The 25092-nt window shown below is 38.6% G+C and overlaps 1 protein-coding gene across 4 annotated transcripts in view; it reads right to left on the bottom strand.

The window, feature by feature from the left end:
* The window catches only part of LOC118009895 (arylamine N-acetyltransferase 1), a 118056-nt gene extending 96513 nt beyond the window's left edge, over window positions 1–21543 (bottom strand). The window contains exon 1 of one of the 4 annotated variants that reach the window (XR_004679050.1): window positions 21473–21531. The gene's annotated coding sequence lies outside the window, so the exon portion shown is untranslated. Of the gene's footprint in view, window positions 1–5613; window positions 5632–21472 lie in introns of those variants that run through there. The other 3 variants (XR_004679052.1, XM_035003890.1, XM_035003892.1) reach the window with 3 other exon arrangements.
* Between the last annotated feature and the right edge of the window lie 3549 nt (window positions 21544–25092).

Below are 25092 nucleotides of genomic sequence, written 5' to 3'. Positions count from 1 at the left end.
AAAAGCATAATGGAAAAAATAGAGAAAGAGAACATTTTCCTGAAATGAAGCAAAAAATTGAATTTACAACACAAGAGAAACAAGATTTTGGGGAAGTCTCATTTTACATATTAACACTGGAATATATTCTGATTAAATTATTGAATATTAAAAATTTAACTAGTCAAGCATCAGACAGAGAAAACAAACAATTTATAAGGCAGAAAACATTACACTGGCATCAGAATACTGCACAGAAATATCCAAAGGTTCACCTTACTTCAATAATGGAATTATGCTTACAAAGTTTTGAATGAAAGTGTGACCCTCAAATATGATTCTGTTAGTGTTTCATTGAAGGCAAAATGAATATAAAGACAATCTGAAGCATGAAAAAACTTGAGAAATGCAACAATGATGAGCTACCCTGACAAAATCTTACCTTTCCATTGGTTAGTGAAGATGTAAATCAAAATGAAAAAAATAAGAGAAACCACAATAAAGGAGTACTGGGCAGAATTGGCTCCTTTTATTATAGAACAAAAAGTAGAAAAATTATGAGAATTATGGCTGAAGTATTTAAAAACATCTAAAAAATGTGACTCAAATGAAACCTATTGCTCCAGCACGGGTAAAGGGGGGTAAAGAACAGAGCAAGCATGCTTAGTGTACCTAGACAGGGTACACGGGATTGATGAGGATTCAGAACTAAGGCCAGTGTGGGGGAAATCTGTCTGTAGGCCACTCATATCACTTCAGATCTCTTTCACCATTTTGCTGTGCCCTGGTCTAGCTTTTGTGTTCTTGCACTTAAAGACCTGCACCCTAGACTCTCTTTGGAAAACTCCTTGAGGGCTTCTGGGGCTGCTTTGCCTTCCTATCCACAAAGCTGCAAGTGCCAGGGAATTCACATCTGGCCAGGGCTGCTCTGGGTCAATGACTTACTGGTGGGACGTTTTGAAAGCCCAGTATTTTGCCTTGTGTCTGGACAAATTTATAGTTTGCATCCAGGCTGAAATTTGGATTCTTCCAGGAATACTTAATATGTCACTTGCACATGGATCTTTTTCTCTCTCTGATTCTGGGAACCTGATTTAAGTCACACTGATGGTTGAGGTACGAAGTGGGGAGCTGTGATTCTGCGGGCAGATATCAGAGGATAAATGGAAGGGAGAGGGAGCCGAGCCATCAGGATCCTATGCTGCTGGTGAGTGATAGCCTCCCCCTGGGGAGGTGGCACAGACTCGCAGACTGGTAGCGATGGGAAAAGGACTTTAGGGCAGCCCCCCAAATGGAAACCCAGAGCGGTGGAGCCACACGTGTGAACTGGGGGAGGCTGGCGGTTTTAGAAGCACAAAGGGCAGAGATGTGCCCTGACCTGGAGGCAAGGACTGGAATGCTGCTGAGGTGCACACAACCCAGGATGCTGCAGTTTATAGCAGCACAGGAAGAAATGGAGATAGTGTGGTCTGGAGAGCTCACTGAAGAACAGACTGATTTCTCTGCTCTGAGGGAGAGGGTTGGAGATGATCTCTTCTGCTCTGACTCTCAGAAGAGATGCGGAAAGCCACCAGGGAAAGCTGCCAGAGAACAAAAGCCCCCCAAAACCGGTTTTCACTGAGCCCGTCCCCCGCCAAAGGGGGCAGGGCAACTCTGCCCAAACAGGGTTGCCTGAGTAACAGTGAGGCAGGCCCCTCTCCCTAGAAGACAGGCTGGGAGAACAAGAGGCCAGCAACCCTAAGGTCCCTAGAAAAGAGGTGCACCTTGCTTGGATTGTGGTCAATAATTTGGACTCTATACATTCCCTCAACCACCCCTCAACAGAATGACAAGGAGGAGGAACCCCCAAAATAGGAAAGACTCAGAGACTATGATTTATGCCACAGATTTACAAATGGATGCAGATATAACCAAGATGTCAGAGATGCAATTCAGGGTAGCAATTATGAAGACAATAATAGAATGGAGAAATCAATTAATGGCAACATAGAGTCTCTAAGGGCAGAAATGAAAGCTGAATTGGCAGAACTTAAAAATGCTATCAATGAGATCCAATCTAATCTAGATAATCTAACAGCTAGAGTATGTGAGGAAGAAGAACGATTTGTGATCTAAAAGACCAATTAATAGACAAGAAGGGAAAAAAGGAGGCCAGGGGAAAACAACTCAGAATCTATGAAAATAGAATCAGAGAAATAAGTGACACCATGAAATGTTCCAATGTCAGAATTATTGGAATCCCTGAGGGGTTGGAGAGAGAGAGAGGACTAGAAGATATATTTGAGAAATCGTAGCTGAGAACTTCCCTAATCTGGGGAATGAAACAAACATTCGTGTCCTAGAGGCAGAGAGGACCCCTCCCAAGAACAAGGAAAACAGGCCAATGCCTGGCATGTAATAGTAAAACTCACAAATCTTAGAACCAAGGAAACCATCTTAACAGCAGTTAGGGGGAAGAGATTCCTTACATACAGAGGGAGGAACATCAGAATAACGTCAGACCTATTCACAGAGACCTGAAGCCAGAAAAGGCTGGCAAGACATATTCAGGGTACTAAATGAGAAGAACATGCAGCCAAGAATACTTTATCTGGCAAGGCTGTCATTTAGAATGGATGGAGAGATGCAGAGCTTCCAAGACTGGCAGAAACTGAAAGAATATGTGACCACTAAGCTGGCCCTGCAGGAAATATTAAGAGGGGGTTCTATAAAAGGAAAGACCCCAAGAGTGACATACAACAGAAATTTACAGGGACAATCTATAAAAACAATGTTTTACAGACAACATGATAACAATTAATTCATATCTTTCAATAATCACTCTCAAAGTGAGCAGCCTAAATGCTCCCATAAAATGGCACAGGGTTGCAAATTGGATAAAAAGACAGGACCCATCCATATGCTGTCTACAAGAGACTCATTTTGAACCTAAAGATACATCCAGACTGAAAGTGAAGGGATGGAAATCCATCTTCCATGCCAGCGGACCTCAAAAGAAAGCTGGGGTAGCAATTCTTATATCAGACAAATTAGGTTTTAAGCTAAAGACTGTAGTTAGAGACACAGAAGGACAGTATATCATTCTTAAAGTGTCTATCTAACAAGGAGACCCAATAATTGTAAATATCTACGACCCCAACATGGGAGGTCTCCTCCCTGTAGGAGACATCAATACTCCACTCTCAGCAATAGACAGATCACTGAAGCAGAAAATGAAAAAAGGAAAAAGAGCTTTGAATGACACACTAGACCAGATGGACCTCATAGATATATACACAGAACATTCCACCCTGAAACAACAGGATACTCATTCTTCTTGAGTGCACATGGAACTTTCTCCAGAATAGACCACATACTAGGTCACAAATCATGTCTCAACTGATACTAAAAGTTTGAGATATTCCCTGCATATTCTCAGACCATAATGCTTTAAAACTGGAACTCAATCACAAGAAAAAAATTTGGGAGAAATTCAAACACTTGGAAGCTAAAGACCACTCTGCTCAAGAATGTTTGGGTCAACCAGGAAATCAAAGAAGAACTTAAACAATTCATGGAAACTAATGAGAATGAAAACATCAATCCAAAACCTATGGGATACTGCAAAGGTGGTCCTAAGGGGGAAATACATAGCCATCCAAGCCTCACTCAAAAAGATAGAAAAATCCCGAATTCACCAACTAACTCTACACCTTAAAGAACTAGAGAAAAAGCAACAAACGATGCCTAAGCACGCATTAGAAGAGAAATAATTAAGATTAGACCAGAGATCAATAAATTAGAAACCAGAAACACAGTAGATCAGATCATCAAAACTGGTCCTTTGAAAGAATTCATAAGATCGATAAACCACTGGCCAGATTTATCCAAAAGAAAAGAGAAAGGACCCAAATTAATAAAATTATGAATGAAAGGGGAGAGATCACGACTAACACCAAGGAAATAGAAACAATTATTAGAAATTATTATCAACAACTATATGCCAATAAACTTAGCAACCTGGATGAAATGGATGCCTTCGGAACCCTATAAACTGTCAAGACTCAAACATGAAGAAATTGACAACATGAATAGGCCAATAACCAGTAACGAGATTGAAGCAGTGATCCAAAACCTCCCAAAAAACAAGAGTCCAGGGCCTGATGGATTCCCTGGGGAATTCTACCAAACATTCAAAGAAGAAATAATTCCTATTCTCCTGAAGCTGTTTCAAAAAGTAGAAACAGAAGGAAAGCTTCCAGACTCATTCTATGAAGCCAGCATTACCTTAATCCCCAAACCAGGCAAAGACCCCATCTAAAAGGAGAATTTCAGACTGATATCCCTGATGAATATGGATTCCAAAATCCTCAACAAAATCCTAGCTAATAGGATCCAACAATACATTAAAAGGATCATTTACCACGACCAAGTGGGATTTATCCCTGGGATGCAAGAGTGGTTCAACATTCACAAATCAATCAATGTGATAGAACACATTAATAAGAGGAGAGAGAAGAACCACGTGGTCCTCCCAGTTGATGCAGAAAAAGCATTTAACAAAATACAGCATCTTTTCCTGATTAAAACTCTTCTGAGTATAGGGATAGAGGGAACATTCCTCAAATTCATAAAATCCATCTATGAAAAACCCACAGCGAATATCATCCTCAATGTCATCCCTTTCCTAAGGGAAAGCTGAGAGCCTTTCCCTTAAGATCAGGAACATGTCCTGGATGCCCACTCTCGCCACTATTGTTCAACATAGTACTAGAAGTCGTAGTAACAGCAATCAGACAACAAAAAGAAATTAAAGGTATTCAAATTGGCAAAGAAGAAGTCAAACTCTCTCTTTTTGCAGATGACATGATATTTTATGTGGAAAACCCAAAAGACTCCACCCCCAAATTACTAGAACTCATACAGCAATTCAGTAGTGTGGCAGGATACAAAATCAGTGCACAGAAATCAGCTGCTTTCTTATACACTAACAATGCAACTGTAGAAAAAGAAATTAGAGAAACGATTCCATTTACAATAGCACCAAAAACAATAAGATACCTCAGAATAAACCTAACCAAAGAGATAAAGGATCTATACTCTAGGAACTACAAAACACTCATGCAAGAAATTGAAGAAGACACAAAAAGATGGAAAAACATTCCATGCTCATGGATAGGAAGAATAAACACTGTTAAAATGTCTATGCTATGCAGAGCAATCTAAAACTTCAATGCCATCCTGATCAAAATTCCAATGACATTTTTCAAAGTGCTGGAACAAACAATCCTAAAATTTGTATGGAATCAGAAAAGACCCCAAATCGCCAAGGAAATGTTGAAAAAGAAAAACAAAGCTGGGGGCATCACATTGCCCAACTTCAAGCTGTATTACAAAGCAGTGATCACCAAGACAGCACGGTCCTGGCACAAAAACAGACATACAGACCAATGGAACAGAATAGAGAGCCCAGATATTGACCTTCAACTCTATGGTCAAATAATCTTCAACAAAGCAGGAAAAAATATGAAATGGAAAAAAGACAGTCTCTTCAATAAATGGTGCTGGGAAAATTGGACAGCTATATACAGAAGAATGAAACTCAGCCATTCTCTAACACCATACACAAAGATAAACTCAAAATGGATGAAAGACCTCAATGTGAGACAGGAATCCATCAAAATCCGAGAGAACATAGGCAGTAACCTCTTTGACATCGGCCACAGCAACTTCTTTCAGGATACATCTCCAAAGACTACTGAAACAAAAGAAAAATGAACTTTTGGGACTTTGTCAAGATAAAAAGCTTCTGCACAGCAAAGGAAACAGTCAATACCACCTCACACCAGTCAGAATGGCTAAAATTAACAAGTCAGGAAATGGCAGATGTTGGCGGGGATGCAGAGAAAGGGGAACCCTCCTACACTGTTAGTGGGAATGCAAGCTGGTGCAACCACTCTGGAAACAGTATGGAGGTTCCTCAAAGAGTTGAAAATAGAGCTACCATATGATCCAGCAATTGCACTACTGGGTATTTACCCCAAAGATACAAATGTAGGGATCCGAAGGGGTACGTGCACCCTGATGTTTATAGCAGCAATGTCCACAAAGCCAAACTGTGGAAAGAGCCAAGATGTCCATCGACAGATGAATGGATAAAGAAGATGTGGTACATATATATAATGGAATATTATGCAGCCATCAAAAGGAATGAGATCTTGCCATTTGCAGCGACGTGGATGGAACTGGAGGGTATTATGCTGAGTGAAATAAGTCAGTCAGAGAGACATGTATCATATGACCTCACTGATATGAGGAATTCTTAATCTCAGGAAACAAACTGAGGGTTGCTGGAGTGGGGGGGTCAGGTGGGAGGGATGGGGTGACTGGGTGATAGACACTGGGGAGGGTATGTGCTATGGTGAGAGCTGTGAATTGTGCAAGACTGTTGAATCACAGATCTGTACCTCTGAAACAAATAATGCAATATATGTTAAGAAAAAAAAAAGAAGAAGATAGCAGGAGGGGAAGAATGAAAGGGGGGCAATCGGAGGGGTAGATGAACCATGAGAGATGATGGACTCTGAAAAACAAACAGGGTTCTAGAGGGGAGGGAGGTGGGAGGATGGGTTAGCCTGGTGATGGGTATTAAAGCAGGGTGGGCATGTTTTGCATGGAGCACTGGGTGTTATGCACAAACAATGAATCATGGAACACTACATGAAAAACTAATGATGTAATGTATGGTGATTAACATAACAATAAAAAAATTAAAAACAAAAAAACCCAAAGAGGCAACCCACAGAATGGGAGAAGGTATTTGCAAATGACACTACAGATAAAGGGCTGGTATCCAAGATCTATAAAGAACTTCTCAAACTCAACACACAAAAAAAACAAATAATCAAGTCAAAAAATGGACAGAAGACATGAACAGATGCTTCTCCAAAGAAGACAGACACATGAAAAAAATGTTCATCATCATTAGCCATCAGGGAAATTCAAATCAAAACCACATTGAGATAACCACCTTACACCAGTTAGAATGGCAAAAATTGACAAGGCAAGAAACAACAAATGTTGGAGAGGTTGTGGAGAAAGGGGAACCCCCTTACACTGTTGGTGGGAATGCAAGCTGGTACAGCCACTTTGGAAAACAGTGTGGAGGTGCCTCAAAAAAATAAAAATAGAGCTACCCTGTGACCCAACAATTGCACTATTGGATATTCACACCAAAGACACAGATGTAGTGAAAAGAAGGGCCATATGCACCCCAATGTTCATAGCAGTAATGTCTTCTAGAGTCAAACTGTGGAAAGAGCCAAGATGCCCTTCAACAGATGAATGGATAAAAAAGATGTAGTTCATATATACAGTGGAATATTACTCAGCCATCAGAAAGGATGGATACTCAACTTTTACATCCACATGAATGGGACTGGAGGAGATTATACTAAGTGAACTAAGTCAAGCAGAGAAAGTCAATTACCATATGGTTTCACTTATTTGTGTAACATAAGGAATAGCATGGAGGACATTGGGAGAAGGAAGGGAAGAATGAAAGGGGGGAAATCAGAGGAAGCGATGAACCATGAGAGACTATGCCTCTGGGAAAAAAACTGAGGGTTTTAGAGGGGAGGGGGGGTAGGGGAATGGGTTAGCTCGGTGATGGGTATTAAGGGGGGCATGTACTGCATGGAGCACTTGGTGTTATACAAAACCAATGAATAATGGATCACTACATTAAAAACTAATGATGTATTGTATAGTGACTAACATAACATAATTAAATTAAATTAAACTTAAAAAAAAATTACCTTTTGGAACATACCCCTGGAGAACAAGTTGGTATACAGAACTTATTGTTTAGCTTCCAATCTCTAGAATCTCGTACCTTTCATGTGCATCAGTGATTTTCATTTTCATTTTTTTTTTTTTTGCTACAGAAACCCTTATTCTCTCCCCAAACGAAGTTATAAGCAAGAGCCTTAAAAAATTTTGAATAGATTGATTCGGAGATAGACCACATGGGGTGCTGCCCTCCCACCTCAAGACTACAAGCAGCATAAATAAATTATTTGACTGAGATAGAATCTTCTATACCTAATGCCTAGATTTCTGGCATTACTGAACTGAATTTTAAAAAGTGCTAATGGATGATTTTTCTTTCTGTGTATGCTGCCCCCTCCCACCCAATCCCCTTCATTCTCTTTTTTTTCCCTCTGTCCTAATGAAGGCCATGGTATTCCACTGGATTGACACTACAATCCAGCCCTCCCCCCAAAGGCAAATGACAGCTACTTGACTTTCTGGATGAAAAAAAAGTTGCTAGGCTAGCTATCTCATAAGCCATTGGTCAAGCCTTAGTGTACTTAAGGCCTACATCTCAGCCATCTCTCTAAGTTAATACCTATAGAGATCAGGCAGGTATCATGGCATCCATACAGCAGGACCAGAAAGCCAATCTAAAATGAAACATCTGCTCAGCTAAAGATAGCAAAGGCCAAACAATATAAGTCTCTGGGACAGATGCAGCTAGGAAATTGAGAGTTAAAAGTTTTCTTTTGAGAGAAAGAATGAAGTCCACCACTTTATGCCTGAGTAGCTAAAATGAGGGCCCTGGGGAAGGACATATGCTGCCATCACATTCAAGGCTACAGGCAGCACAAGCATACTTTTGGGCTGAGGTGGAATCTCCAACTTCTAATTTCTGGCATTACTAAATAGATTTTTTTTAAGTGATGTAAAATTCACATAACAAAATTAACTATTTTAAAGTAAACAATAGAGTGTCATTTAGTACATTCACAATTTTATGAAACTACCACCTCAATCTAGTTCCAAAATATCTTATTGTCATGAAATAAAATCTCATATCCAAATCAGAGTTAAGATGGCAGAGTTAAGATGGGGCCCTAAGTTTCTCTGGTCCAAATAAAGCTAGATAGTTATCAAATCTTTCTGAACACGTGTGAAATAAATCAGAAGTCTGAGAAAAGAAATGCTACAATTCTACAAATAGAAAAGTGACCACTTTTTGGAAGGTAGGAGGTGCAGGGACTTGAAAATGGGGTGATATATCAGAGGATACAGGGAAAAGGAGGGAGCCTGCTTACAGAGGCTACCATAAAGTATTATAAGCAGCAGAGTACAAAATTAGAACTTTTAGAAGTCTCCAACAGTGGAGGATGTGCCTGGTCTAAAGGTGCTCAGGTGGCAAAGTAGGGCAGAATCCCAGGTGGCACAGTATTGTCTCAGGATCTCTGGGGTCACAGAAAGAAAGGAGTGCCTAAAGTGTGGCAGAGATCCCAGGCATAGAAGCAAGGAAGCCAGCTGAGAACAGTCAGTGTAGCCACCAGCTATCTGCTCTGTGTTGCCATTAACTGCAAACCACTGCATGGTCATGCAAGCACTTTCCTGACAGGGATCCAGGAAAAGGTAGAAGCCTCGCAAGACCCCCCCCTATGCCCCCCCCCCCCCCCACGGAGGAACAGCATGGGTCTACACCACAGGAGTCTGTAAAATTTGGAGTTTTAAAACTCAATTGCATGTCCAGATAAAAATGTTTGGTCATAGGCCAGGTGAACAGACAGAAACCCGGGAGATAAAACTGATTGACTGCTTTTCTATGAGAGCTCACTGAAAAGTAGGGGGGCATGAACTTTCAGCTCCAGGGCTAGAGATTGGGGCGCCACCATTTTCATCCTGCCCATTGGTGCTGAAAGCTTTCAGGGAGCAAAACAGCACCACATAGTGGAATCAGAGCTGCTTACATTGATCCCAGCTCCCTGGTAAGGGAGGTGCATTTCCATAAGGGCAAGGGCACCTGAGAATCACTGCAACAGGCCTCTCCCCCAGAAGACCAGCAAGAATATCTGGCTCACACCAACTTTACTGCTTATAGAGAGCTGAAAGCTTCAGCTCTTAGGGAAAACAGTATATAGCATTTGAAGTTTTTGTTTTTGTTTTTTTTAATATTCTTAAGCCTTTTAGTATTATTTTTTTGTTATTATGTTTCAATTCTTTTTAAAAATTTTATATATACATTATATACATTTTTTTATTTTTTTGTTTCCTTTCATTGCATTTCACTTTATTTTTTTAATTGTATATATTTAAGTTTTCCTTTATTTTGGGATTCAATTTCTTTAAACAAGCAGACCAAAACACACACAGATTCTAGTTTTCTGTTTTGTTTTGTTTCTTGTTTGTTATTTTCTTGTTTGTTTTTTTCTTTTTTGTTTGTTTTTATTTCTGTTATTATTGTGGTTATTCTTGTTTTTTCTTTTTCTCCTCTACTATTTTCTGGACAAAATGAAGAGATGGAGAAAGTCATGCCAAAGAAAGACCAGGTGGTAGTACTCACTGACAATCAATACAGATATAAGTAAGATGTCTGTACTAGAACTTAAAACAATATTTATAAAGATAATAGTTGGGCTTGAAAAAAGCATAGAAGACACTAGAGCATCCCTTATTGTAAAAACAAAAGAACTAAAATCTACTTAGGCAAAATTTAAAAATGTTATTACCATGATGCAGTCCCAAATGGAGGCTCTAAAAACAAGGATAAACAAGACAGAAGTCAGTCAGTCAGAAGATAAATGATGGAAAATAAGGAAGCTGATAAGTGAGAAAGACAAATACTGGATAACTAAGGGAAACTTACAGAACTCAGTGATTCCATAAAGCAAAATAATGTTCAAGTAATAGGGGTCTCAGAAGATGATGAGAGGAAGAGAGGGATAGAAGGTTTATTTGAAAAAATTATAGCTGAGAACTTCCCTAAGCTGGGGAAGGAAACATACAAATCCAGAAGGCATCACGAGCCCTCCCTTATTGCCCATGTGATGTGATGAGCACTGGGCATAATATGCAAGTAATGAATCATTGAACATGTACTATACATTGGCTAATTTAATTTAAATTAAAAACAAAGAAAACAAATCCAGGAGGCACAGAGAACCCCCTACAAAATCAACAAAAATATCTCAAACCTCGAAATATAATAGTGAGTGGATATCTTTGCAAATTACAAAGATAAAGAAAAACTCCTGAAAGCAGTTTGGGACAAGAGGTCTTTAAACTACAAGGGCATTATTAAACATAAGGCTGGCAGCACATCTGTCCACAGAGACCTGGCAGGCCAGAAAGGACTGGCATGATATATTCAAATTAAAAAATTCATGGAAACAAATGAAAATGAAAACACAACAATTCAGAACCTTTGGGCTGCAACAAAGGTGACCCTAAGAGGGAAGTATATAGCAATACAGGCCTTTCTCAAGAAACAAGAAAATTCTCAAATATACAGCCTAACATTACACTTAAAGGACCTGTAAAAAGAACAGCAAATAAAGCCTAAACCCAGCAGGAGAAGAGAAATAATAAAGATTAGAGCAGAAATCAATGATATAGAAATCAAAAAAACAGTAACCTAGATCAACAAAAGTAGAAACTGGTTCTTTGGAACAGTTAATAAAATCAATAAACCCCTAGACAGACTTATCAAAAGAAAAGAGAAAGGGCCCAAATAAATAAAATCATGAATGAAAGAGAAGCAATCAGAACCAACACCACAGAAATACAAACCATTATGAGTATATTATGAGCAATTATATGCCAGCAAATTAGACAATTGGAAGAACTGGATGCCTTCCTAGAAATACATAAACTACCAAAACTGAAACCAGGAGAAATAGAAATGCTGAAAGACCCATAACCTGCAAAGAAATTGAAGCAGTAATAAAAAATCTTCCAACAAACAAGAGTCCAGCACCAGATGGCTTCCCAGGGGAATTCTCCCAAACATTTAAAGAAGAATTAATACTTATTCTTCTGAAACTATTTCAAAAAGCAGTAAGGAAGGAAAACTTCCAAACTCAATATGGCCAACACTACCTTGATCTCAATACCAAAGACCCCACTAAAAAGGAAAATTATAGACCAATATCCCGGATGAATACAAACGCAAAAATTCTCACCTAGATACTAGCTAATAGGATCCAACAGTACATTAAAATGATTATTCACCATCACCAAAAATAAATCCCACTTGGTCATGGGGCAAGGGTGGTTCAACATCTGCAAATCAATCAATGTGATACACCACATTAGTAAAAGAAAGGACAAGAACTAAACGGTCCTCTCAATAGATGCAGAAAAAGTATTTGACAAAAGTAATTTTGATTAAAACTCTCCACCATGTAGGGATAGCAGGAACAGACCTCAATAACATAAAAACCATATACAAAAACCGACAGTGAATATTATCCTTGTTAGAGAAAAACTGACAGATTTCCCCTAATGTCAGGAACATGTCCAGGTCACCACTGTTGTTCAAGATAGTACTAGAAGTCCTAGCCTCAGCAATCAAACAAAAAGAAATAAAAGGCATCCAAATTGGCAAAGAAGAAGTCAAAATTTTACTCTTGTTACATCTGTACATATGTAGAACCCCCCCCCAAAAAAAACCACCAAAAAATTGCTAGAACTGATAAAGGAATTCAGCAAAGTTAGAGGATATAAAATCAATGCACACAAGTCAGTAGTATTTCTATTCACTACAAATAAGGTAGAAGAAAGAGAAGTCAAGGAACTGAACCCATTTACAATTGCTCCAAAAACCATAAGATATCTAGGAATATATCCAGCCAAAGAGGTAAAATATCTGTATTCTAAAAATTATATAACACTTATGAAGGAAATTAAGGAAGACAGAAAGAAATGGAAAAACATTCCATGCTCATGGGTTAGAGGAACAAATATAGTTAAAATATCTATGCTACCCAAAGCAATCTACACATTCAACGTAATCCCTATCAAAGTACTATCAACATTTTTCATAGAGGTGGGATAAACAATCCTAAAATATTTATGGAACCAGCAAAGACCCTGAATAGGCAAGGACTGTTGAAAAAGAAAACCAAAGCTGGTGAAATCACAATGCCAGACTTCAAGCTATATTACAAAGCTGTAATCATCAAGACAGTATGGTACTGGCACAAAAGCAGACACATAGATCAATGGGACAGAACAGAGAACCCAGAAATGGACCTTCAACTCTATGGCATCTAACCTTTGACAAAGTAAGAAAGAATATCCAATGGGGGAAAAAAGCAGTCTCTTCAACAAATGGTGTTGGGAAAATTGGAACACCACATGCACAAAATGAAACTGGACCACTTTCTTACACCATATATAAAATAAACTCAAAATGGATAAAAGACCTAAATGTGAGACAGAAAACCATCAAAACTTAGAGAACACGGGGCAGCAACCTCTTTGACCTTGGCCAAAGCAACTTCTTGCTAGACAGGTCTCCAAAGGCAAGGGAAACAAAAGGAAACATGAACTATTGGGACTTCATCGAGATAAAAAGCTTCTGCACAGCAAAAGAAACAATCAACAAAACTAAAATCAACCTATGGAATAGGAGAAGATATTTGCAAATGACATAACAGATGAAGGGCTGGTATCCAAGATCTATAAAGAACTTCTCAAACTCAACACCCAAAAAACAAATAATCCAATCAAGAAATGGGCAGAAGACATGAACAGACACTTCTCCAAAGAAGACATACAATGGCTAACACACACATGAAAAAATGGTCAACATCACTAGCCATCAGGGAAACTCAAATCAAAACCACATTGAGATACTACCTTACACCAGTTAGAAGGCAAAAAAATAACAAGGCAGGAAACAACAAATGTTGGTGAGGATGTGGAGAAAGGGGCACCCTCTTACACTGTTGGTGGGAATGCAAGCTGTTAGAACCACTCTGGAAAACAGTATGGAGTTTCCTCAAGATGTTAAAAATAGAGCTACCCTATGACCCAGCAATTGCACTACTAGATACAGATGTAGTGAAAAGAAGGGGCACATGCACCCCAATGTTCATAGAAGCAATATCCAACATAGCCAAACTGGAAGGAACTGAAATGCCCTTCAACAGATGAATGGATAAAGAAGATGTGGTCCATATATACAATGGATTATTACTCATCCATCAAAAAGGATGAATACCCACCATTTGCATCAACATGGATGGAACTGGAGGGGATTATACTAAGTGAAATAAGTCAGTCAGAGAAAGACAATTATATGGTTTCACTCATATGTGGAATATAAGGAATAGGGCAGAGGACCATAGGGGAAGGGAGGGAAAACTGAATGGGAAGAAATCAGAGCGGGAGACAAACCATGAGAGACTATGGACTCCAGGAAACCAAATGAGGGTTTCAGAGGGGAAGAGGGTGGGGGGGTTGGGTACCCATGTGATGGGTATTAAGGAGGGTACATATTGTGATGAGCACTGGGTGTTATACACAACTAATAAATCATTGAACACTACATCAAAAACTAATGATGTACTATATGTTGGCTAACTGAATATAATAAAAAAAGGAATAAATTCTTAGAATGAAAACACACACACACAAAGACTGTGGGGCACCATGGTGGCATAGTTGGTTAAGCATCTGACTCGGTTTCAGTTTATGTCGTGATCTCTGGGCGGTGAGATCGAGCCCCACATCTGGCTCCTCGCTCAGCATGGAATCTGCTTAAGACTCTCCCTCCTTCTCCCTTTGCCCCTCCCCCCTGCTCTCCTTCTCTCTCTCTAAAATGAATAAATAAATCTTCTAAAAAACACAAAGTCTATAAGTAATGTGACATGAAAAGATATTACATGTAAATGGAAACAAACAAAAAAAAGGCTAGCAATACTTATATCAGACAAAACAGATCTTAAAACAAAGATTGTATTGAGACCAAAAAAGGGCATTACATAATGATAAAGAGATCAATACAACAAGAGGATATAACACGAATATCTATGCACTGGACATAGGAGCACCTAAATACATGAAGCAATACTGACAGACATAAAGTGAGGAACTGACAGTAATACAATAATAGGAGATTTTTAACATTCCACTTACATCAATGAATCAATCATCCAGAGAGAAAATCAATAAGGAAATGTTGGCCTTAAATTACATATTAGCCAGAGGACTTAACAGATATAGATAGAATATTCCACCAAAAACAGCTGAATACGTATTTTTCAAGTGTACAGGGAACATTCACAAAGATGGATCACATTTTAGGCTGCAAACAACTCTCAGTAAATTTAAGAAGACTGAAATCATATCAACCATCTTTTCTGAACACAACAGTTTGAAACTTGAAATCAATTACAAGAAGAAAACTGGAACAAGCACAAACATGTGAAGCTAAACAATATGGGTCAACAAAAAAATCAGAGGAAATCATATTAAAACTCAAGACAAATGAAAATGGAAACAAAATGTTTCAAAACCTCTGAGACGCAGCAAAAACAGTTCTAATAGGTAAGTTTATAGCAATACAGGCCTATCTCAAGATTGAAAAAAAAAATCTCAAATAAACATTCAACCTTATATCTGAAGGGACTAGAAAAAGAACAAACAAAGCCCAAAGTTAGTAGAAGGAAGGAAATAAAGATTAGAGTGAAAATAAATAAAATAGAGACTAAGAAACCAATAAAAAAAATCAGTGAAACTAAGAGTTGGTTCGTTGAAAAGATAAAATTGACAAACCTTTTGCCAGACTTATCAAGAAACAAGAGAGTGCCCAAATAAGTAAAATCAGAAATGGGAGAGAAGTTACAACTGATGATACAGAAATACAAAGGATAATAAAAGACTATTTTGAACAATTTCTTGCCAACCAATGGGACAAGCTAGAAGAAATGGATAAATTCCTAGAAACATACTCTCTTCCAGGACTGAGTCAGGATGAAATGGAAAATCTGAATAGATAGATTACTATTGATGAAATTGAATCAATAAAAAAAAAAAAAAACCTCCAAACAAACAAAAGCCCAGGACCAGATGCCTTCAAAGATAAATTCTACCAAATATTTAAAGAGGGTTGCAGAAGGGAGGGTAGTGGGTGGATGGGGTAACCAGGTGATGGGTATTAAAGAGGTCACATGACATGATGAACACGGAGTGTTATGTGCAACTAATGAAGCACTGAACATTACATCAAAAAATTATGATGAACTGTATGTTGGCTAATTGAACTTAATAAAAAAATTAATGCCAAAAAAAAAAAAAGAAATTTGTTTTGATGTAGGACTGGAGGTGAGACTCTAAATTTCCTGTAAGTAAGCATGTTCACAAAAATATTTCTCTTGAAAATAATTTTATTAATCTTTAGTTGGTTTTATCTAGGAAAGCTTATTTTTACTGATTTTATTTCTTTTTATGAAATACAATGAAATCTTTTAAATTATGATTAATGTTTTTTGTCTGTTTTATTTTAGTCAAGAGAAATTAATAATATCTTTGTTTATTGATTCTGTTCCCCACAATTATAGACAATTTTTGCAAAAAAATAATAAACAATAAAGAGTTAATACCTATCCTGGTGAAAATATTCCAAAAAAATGAAGAGGAATGCTTCCAAAACCATTAAAGGAGATCAATATTACCCTGATCCCAAAACCAGGGAAAGACGCCACAAAAAAGGAAAATTATAGGCCAGTATTCCTGATGAACACAAATGCAAAAATCCCCAAAAACTATTAGCAAACCGAATTCAATGATACATTAAAAGGATCATCACCATGTTCAAGTGGGATTTATTCCAGAGATGCAAGGATTGCTCAGCATTCACAAATGAATCACAGTAATACACCATATTAACCAAAAAGGATAAAAACCATGTTTTCATCTGTATAGATGCAGAAAAAAGCATTTGATAAAATTCAACTATTATTTATGATAAGAACTCTCAACAATGTGGGTATAGAAGGAACATAGCTCAACATATTAAAGGACACATATGACAAAGCAACAGCTAACATCAGACTCAACAGGGAAAAGATGAAAGCTTTTCCTCTAAGATCAGGAATAAGAGAAGGATGCCCACTATTGCCACTTTTATCCAACATAGTATTGGAAGTTCTAGCCATAGCATCAGAGAAGAAAAATAAATTTTATTTATTTGTTTTTAAAGATTTTATTTACTTATTCATGAGAGAGAGAGAGAGAGGCAGAGGGAGAAGCAGACTTCCCGCAGAGCGGGGAGCCCGATGGGGGACTCGATCCCAGGACTCTGGGATCATGACCTGAGCCAAAGGCAGACGCTTAACCATCTGAGCCACCCAGGCACCCCGAAAAATAAATTTTTAAAAATGTAAGTGGAAATAACAAGTAAAACTGTCACTATTTGCAGAAAACATATTTATATAGCTAACAGACACATGAAAAAATGTTCATCATTAGCCATCAGGGAAATTCAAATCAAAAGCACATTGAAATACCACCATACACCAGTTAGAATGGCAAAAATTGACAAGGCAAGAAACAACAAATGTTGGAGAGGTTGTGGAGAAAGGGGAACCCCCTTACACTGTTGGTGGGAATGCAAGCTGGTACAGCCACTTTGGAAAAAAGTATGGAGGTTTCTAAAAAGTTCAAAATAGAGCTACCCTATGACGCAGCAATTGCACTACTGGGTATTTACTCCAAAGACACAGATGTAGTGAAAAGAAGGGCCATATGCACCCCAATGTTCATAGCAGCAATGTCTTCAAGAGCCAAACTGTGGAAGGAGCCAAGATGCCCTTCAACAGATGAATGGATAAAGAAGATGTGGTCCATATATACAATGGAATATTACTCAGCCATCAGAAAGGATGAATACCCAACTTTTGCATCAACATGGATGGAACTGGGGGAGATTGTGCTAAGTGAAATAAGTCAAGCAGAGAAAGTCAATTACCATAAGGTTTCACTTATTTGTGGAACATAAGGAATAGCATGGAGGACAGTAGGAGAAGGAAGGGAAAAATGAAGGGGGGATCAGAGGGGGAGATGAACCATGAGAGACTATGGACTGCGGAAAACAAACAGGGTTTTAGAAGGGAGGGGGGTAGGGGGATGAGTTAGCCCAGTGATGGGTATTAAGGAGGGCACGTATTGCATGGAGCACTGGGTGTTATATGCAAACAATAAATCATAGAACACTACATCAAAAACTAATGATGTACTGTATGGTGACTAACATAATATAATTTAAAAAAAAAAGAAAACTCTACCAATTCTACCAAAAAAAAAAACCTATTAGAATTAATGAATGAATTCAGTAAGCTTGTAGGATACAAAATTAATATACATAAATCTATGGCAATTCAGTCAGCTCTTGGACATCAGTTACTGATAGGGGTTAGTATACAAAATATATAAAGAACTCACAAGCTCATCATCAAAAACAAATGAAAAAACAATCCAGTTAAAAAAACAGGCAGAGGACTGGAATAGACATGTTTCCAAAGAAGACATAAAGATAGCCAACAGACACATGAAAAGATGCTTAACATCACTAATCATCAGGGAAATACAAATCAAAACCACAATGAGATATCACCTCACACCAGTCAGAATGGCTAGTATCAAAAAAGACAAGAAATAGTAAGTGCTGGGGCACATGGCTAGCTCAGTCAGTAGAACATGTGACTCTTGATCTTGGGGTCATGAGTTCAAGCCCCATTGGGCATAGAGCTTACTTAAAAAAAAAAGCAAGTGTAGGTTAGGATGTGGAGCATAGAGATCCTTGATCACTGTTGGTGGGAATGTAATTGGCACATCCATTATGGAAGATAGTATGGTAGTTACTCAAAAAATTAATAATAAAACTGCCATGCAATCCAGCAATTCCATTTCTGGGTATTTATATGAAGAAAATGAAAACACTAATTCAAAAATTATTGAAGTTAATTGCAGAATTATTTATAATAGCCAAGATATAGAAGCAATCTAACTGTCCATTAATAGAAGAAAGGATCAAGTAAATGTAAATATTTACAATGGAATATCACTAAGCCATAAGAAAAAAAATAAAATCTTCCCATTTGTGACAACATGGATGGACCTAGAGAGTATTACCCTAAGTGAAATAAGCCAGACAGGGAAAGAAAATTCTGTATAATTTCACTTAAATGTGTATAAAAAAAACCAAAACAAACAAAACAGAAATAGACTCATAGATACAAAGATAATCTGATGATTGTCAGAGAGGAGGGGCATGGGGCGATGGGCTAAATAGAAGAAGGGGATTAAAAGGTACCAACTTTCAGTTACAAAATAAATAAGACATGGGAATACAATGTACAGTATAGGGAATATAGTTAATAATATGTAACAATTTTGTATGGTGACATATGGCAGCTAGATTTATCTTGGTGATCATTTCACAAGGTATATATAAATATTGAATCACTATATTGTACACCTGAAACTAATATAAAATTGTATGTCAATTTACTTTAGTAAAAAAGAAAATAATAAAAATTAAATAAAAAGTCTCCAGGTAAATTCAAAGTGCAATCAAAGTTGAAAATTACTGTCCAGAGACAGAATTCTCACTCTTTCCCCTATTAGCTACATAATCTCAGACAAAAACTCTTGCCACTCTGTGCCTCAGATTATTCCCCTGTAAATTAGAATGATGAGGATGATAGTTTACTGAGTTGTAGGCAGGACTAAAAATAGTTTAATATACAGAAAAGAACTATAATAGTTTTGTTGTGGACTGAATGTTTGTACCCCTACAAAATTCATGTATTGATATCCTCACCTCCAATGTGATGGCCTTAGGAAGTAGGGGGGGGGGGTCATGGAAGATAATTAGGTTTGGAAACTGAAAGCCTCATGAATGGGATTAGTGCCTTTAGAAGAAGAGACACACCCACAAAAAATAGAATAAGAGACACAAGAGACTTTGCTTTCTCCCTCATCTCTACCTTGGAAGACAGAAGAAGAAATCAGCCCTCTGCACAACAGGAACTGGGACATCAACAGACACATAAACTGTACACCTTGGAAGTGGACTTCCCAGAGTCCAGAACTGTAAGAAATAAGTTTGTTGCACAAAACACTTCATTCCTTTTTATGAATTAGTAATATTCCATAGCATGAATATACTATTTTTGTTTATCTCTTCATTCCTTGATGAGCATTTGGCTTGTTTCCACCTTTAGCTATTGTGAATAGTGCAGCTATGTATATTTTTCAGTATCTGCTTTCAGTTTTGGGGGGTATGTACCTAGGAATAGAATTGCCAAGTTGAATAGAAGAATTTTAAGGAGTGCTCTTGAATGACTTTTCTTCCTATGTGCTTTTCTTTTCTTTTCCTCTCCCTTCCTTTCCTTTCCCATCCTATCCATTCAGCTTTGGCTCTGAGGCCCACCACAAGGACACTACAGCCCAGCCCACTCTCAGGGGCAAGTGGCCAGCACAGTAATGTTCCAGATGGAAAAGGAGAAGTTGCCAGGCAAGCCATGCCCACATACCATCCTTGAACTGTCACTGAAAAGCCCCATCCAGGAAAAACAGTTGGTACAGTTAAAGACAGTTAGAATGAACCCCAGGAAGCAGAAAGTTCTGAGAGTTTTGTTTTGTTTTGCTTTTGCCCTCCTCAGCAGGAGAAATTCAGACTTGAAGGTAAAATCTGCCTATTTTTAAAGTTGGATCTGAACTTCTTAAACCTATAAAGGACAAACAAAATAAGTCTCTGGACAGGATGCAGCTAAATAGTCGACAGTTTAATTTCCTCTGGAGTGAGAGAGGGGTGGGGTCAGCTGTTTTGTGATTGAGAAACTAAAATGAGGGCCCTGGGGAAGGGTGAGAGCAGTTTATTTAAAAAGAGCCAACAGGCATGTTGTGGGAATCATGCCAAAGCCTGGGAACAATGTCCAGAGTGGAGAGCCCATCGGGCCCATTGCTCCTGGGGCTGTCTGCTTCAGCAGCTTCCTTTCTCCTATGGAATTCTGTACCTTGCTGCTCGGTGCCAACAGTGAAGGAGTTGATTCTTGTCCTTATGGCTCCTGGGACTCTCCCCACTAAGCCTCTTTCCAACATGATGGAACTTGCTTCAGGAATTCCCTTAAACACTGCAGACAGTGCAACTTAGCCTCCCTGGACATTTGGGATTATTAGAGTATTTCTGACCAGTTAATGCAGGAGCAGCAGGAAATATGAACTTGCTGCCTATAGGGCTAACTGAGCCCTTTGGGACACAGCATGTTGGGGACAGAGGAGGTGGACATCACTGTTTCAATTATCCAAGAGGGAAATCCCTGAAACAGTCATTATACACATTAGCTTTTATACACTTCTTTAATCCACACAACAACCCTTTAAGTAAGCTCTCTTATTACATCCATTTTACTGATGGACAACCTGACTTTTAGAGATGCAGAGTGACCTACCCAAGTCCTCACAGCTAGGATTCGATGTGGCTGTGACTATAACCCCTATAACCCAGGCAGTTTGAATCAAGGGCCCCTTTCTTATATGCTGTATAGTAGTTACAGCATAAGGATTCAAAGTATGTGTTAACCAAACTTTCTGAACCACCATAGGACCTGAAATTCAAGTGAGTACAGTATCTAGTCCTCTGGATACACATTTAAGATAGGATTAAGCCCCAATTTTAAAGCATAAACAAGTCACTTACCGAGGTCCACTAGGCCTCACAACCAGGAACCAGGCTGACAGCAGTCCTCCCACTTCCAGCACCAGTACAAGAAGTGCCCTTCCTGTCTTTCCAAACTGCTCCACCCCCTAGAGTTGAGTTAAAATCACCCAGAGATCTCTGGGAAATGTAGTTTTGGGGCCTTATATTGTGCTTGTGTGCCTCTTCTTCAAGTCTATTTATTGAAAAAGAGTGGAGAGCTGTATTATCTGATGAGCGTTGGCCACAGGCTGTGAGGGGTATAATGTTGTGTTTGACACAGTTCCTGCTCTTTATGGAGCCCAAAACCAGATGTCCTATGTGTAATGTGGGAGGTGAGAGTTTTTATGGGGTCCAGAAAAAGCAGATCTTTTAACCTAGAGGAGGCAGAAGATAGATGTTTTAAATCACTCTCCTCAGTGACACCCTTTCTTCATCAAGTCCTGTGAGGCCCCTCAGTTTCTATATTTCTTTTTTTCATCCCCCATCTTTCAGTCCTATTCATCACTGCACCTCAAGGCACTGTGTAGTGTTTCTGAAATGTGTCCACATATGTGGTATGAATGTGATATATGTAATATGGTTTGGTTTCTGCTTGTGTTTTAAATTTACATTAATGATATTGGTCTATAACTCTTCCTGTTTCTTATGCATTTCCCTCTACCTATCTCTTAAAATCTGTCTGCATGACACAATTGTTGCTTTGTGCTCTCCCTTTGGTACTAATTTTTCTAGTTCATGCCTCTGGTGTCCTGCTGCACAAACTTGGGACTCTACCTGAAGGTTTTCTCTTGGCCTGTGCTGTGCAGGCTAGATGGACCTAGATGGGTGTAATTTAATGTACCTGGGACCACCACTCAGCCAGCCTGATGGGAACTGGAGGATAAATACCCCTGTGTTCTACCCACTTGGGTAAGATTACTCGGGGGCATAGATAACACTGCCTTTCAGGGGTTTCCTGTGGGACTAAGCTCTCTTTGTCCACAGAAGTAACCAGCCATAATGTACCCTTTATTTATTCTCACACTGCCTCTGCCTCACTTTCCCCTTCCCACACTGGTGCTTCCTTAAATCATCTCCCAAATAATCTACTTGAATGCAAATCCTTATTTCAGGATCTGGTTTTAGAGGAAACCAACCTAAGACCATTTAGCTTGTCAGTCCCACTTGTGAAGGACAATTGAGTTGCCTCTAATTCCTGGTTACTATAGACACTGCTGTGATGAGTACTTTCTAATGTGCCCTGTAGGTAGACATGAGAACTTTGCTTGGATATAGATTAGGAATGGAGTGTTCTGGGGATAGGACATACTTATACTTAATTTCACTGATCATTATTGTCCTCTTGGATAGGAAAATTCCCATTTTCTTCATATCCTGATTGACACTTTATGTTAGCAATATCCAAATGTCTACTGAACTTATATGACTAAGGTGATAGCTTAGTGTTTTAATTTTTTTAAATTTTTATTGTTATGTTAATCATCATATATTACATCATTAGTTTTTGATGTAGTGTTCCATGATTCATTGTTTGTGCATAACACCCAGTGCTCCATGCAGAACTTGCCCTCTTTAATACCCATCACCAGGCTAACCCTCCAGAACCCTCAGTTTGTTTTTCAGAGTCCATCGTCTCTCATGATTCATCTCCCCCTCCGATTTCCCCCCCTTCATTCTTCCCCTCGTGCTATCTTCTTTTTTCTTTTTTTCTTAACATATATTGCATTATTTGTTTCAGAGGTATAGATCTGTGATTCAACAGTCTTGCACAATTCACATCGCTAACCATAGCACATACCCTCCCCAGTGTCTATCACCTAGCCACCCCATCCCTCCCACCCACCCCACTCCAGCAACCCTCAGTTTGTTTCCTGAGATTAAGAATTCCTCATATCAGTGAAGTCATATGATACATATCTTTCTCTGATTGACTTATTTCGCTCAGCATAACACCCTCCAGTTCCATCCATGCTGTTGCAAATGGCAAGATCTCATTCTTTTGATGGCTGCATAATATTCCATTGTATATATATACCACCTCTTCTTTATCCATTCATCTGTTGATGGACATCTTGGCTCTCTCCACAGTTTGGCTATTGTGGACATTGCTGCTATAAACATTGGGGTGCACGTACCCCTTTGGATCCCTACATTTGTATCTTTGGGGTAAATACCCAGTAGTGCAATTGCTGGATCGTATGGTAGCTCTATTTTCAACTTTTTGAGGAACCTCCATACTGTTTTCCAGAGTGGCTACACCAGCTTGCAGTCCCACCGACAGTGTAGGAGGGTTCCCCTTTCTCTGCATCCCCGCCAACATCTGCCGTTTCCTGACTTGTTAATTGTAGCCATTCTGATGGTGTGAGGTGGTATCTCATTGAGGTTTTGATTTGGATTTCCCTGATGCCGAGCGATGTTGAGCACTTTTTCATGTGTCTGTTGGCCATTTGGATGTCTTCTTTGGAAAAATGTCTGTTCATGTCTTCTGCCCATTTCTTGATTGGATTCTTTGTTCTTTGGGTGTTGAGTTTGATAAGTTCTTTATAGAATTTGGATACTAGCCCTTTATCTGATAGGTCATTTGCAAATATCTTCTCCCATTCTGTTGGTTGTCTTTTGGTTTTGTTGACTGTTTGTTTCCTTTGCTGTGCAAAAGCTTTTGATGTTGATGAAGTCCCAATAGTTCATTTTTGCCCTTGCTTCCCTTGCCTTTGATGACATTTCTAGGAAGAAGTTGTTGGAGCTGAGGTTGAAGAGTTGCTGCCTGTGTTCTCCTTTAGGATTTTGATAGGTCTTTCATCCATTTTGCATCTATTTTTGTGTGTGGTATAAGGAAATGGTCCAGTTTCATTCTTCTGCATGTGACTGTCCAATTTTCTCAACACCATTTGTTGAAGGGACTGTCTTTTTCCACTGGATATTCTTTCCTGCTTTGTTGAAGATTAGTTGACCTTAGAGTTGAGGATCCATCTCTGGGCTTTCTATTTTGTTCCTTTGATTTATGTGTCTGTTTTTGTGCCAGTACCATACTGTCTTGATTACAGCTTTGTAATAGAGCTTGAAGTCTGGAATTGTGATGCCATCAGCTTTGTTTTTCTTTTTCAATATTCCTCTGGCTACTCGGGATCTTTTCTGCTTCCATACAAATTTTAGGATTAATTGTTCCATTTCTTTGAAAAAAGTTGATGGTATTTTGATGGGGATTGCATTAAATGTGTAGATTGCTCTAGGTAGCATTGATATCTTCACAATATTGATTTTTCCAATCTATGAGCATGGAACGTTTTTCTATTCTTTGTGTCTTCTTCAATTTCTTTCATGAGTATTCTATAGTTTTCTGAGTACAGATTCTTTGCCTCTTTGGTTAGATTTATTCCTAGGTATCTTATGTTTTGTAAATGGGATCGAATCCTTAATTTCTCTTTCTTCTGTCTTGTTTTTGGTGTGTAGAAATGACTCTGATTTCTGTGCATTGATTTTATATCCTGTCACTTTACTGAATTCCTGTATGAGTTCTAGCAGTTTGGGGGTGGAGTCTTTTGGGTTTTCCACATAAAGTATCATGTCATCTGCAAAGAGTGAGAGTTTGACTTCTTTGCTGATTCAGATGCCTTTGATTT

Source organism: Mirounga leonina, unplaced genomic scaffold (genome assembly GCF_011800145.1).
Source record: "Mirounga leonina isolate KUSES-001 unplaced genomic scaffold, KU_Mleo_1.0 Mir_128, whole genome shotgun sequence".
In the NCBI taxonomy this organism is placed as follows: domain Eukaryota; kingdom Metazoa; phylum Chordata; class Mammalia; order Carnivora; family Phocidae; genus Mirounga; species Mirounga leonina.
Note: the sequence above shows the minus strand (reverse complement) of the source record. Positions and strands in the feature narration are given on the sequence as shown.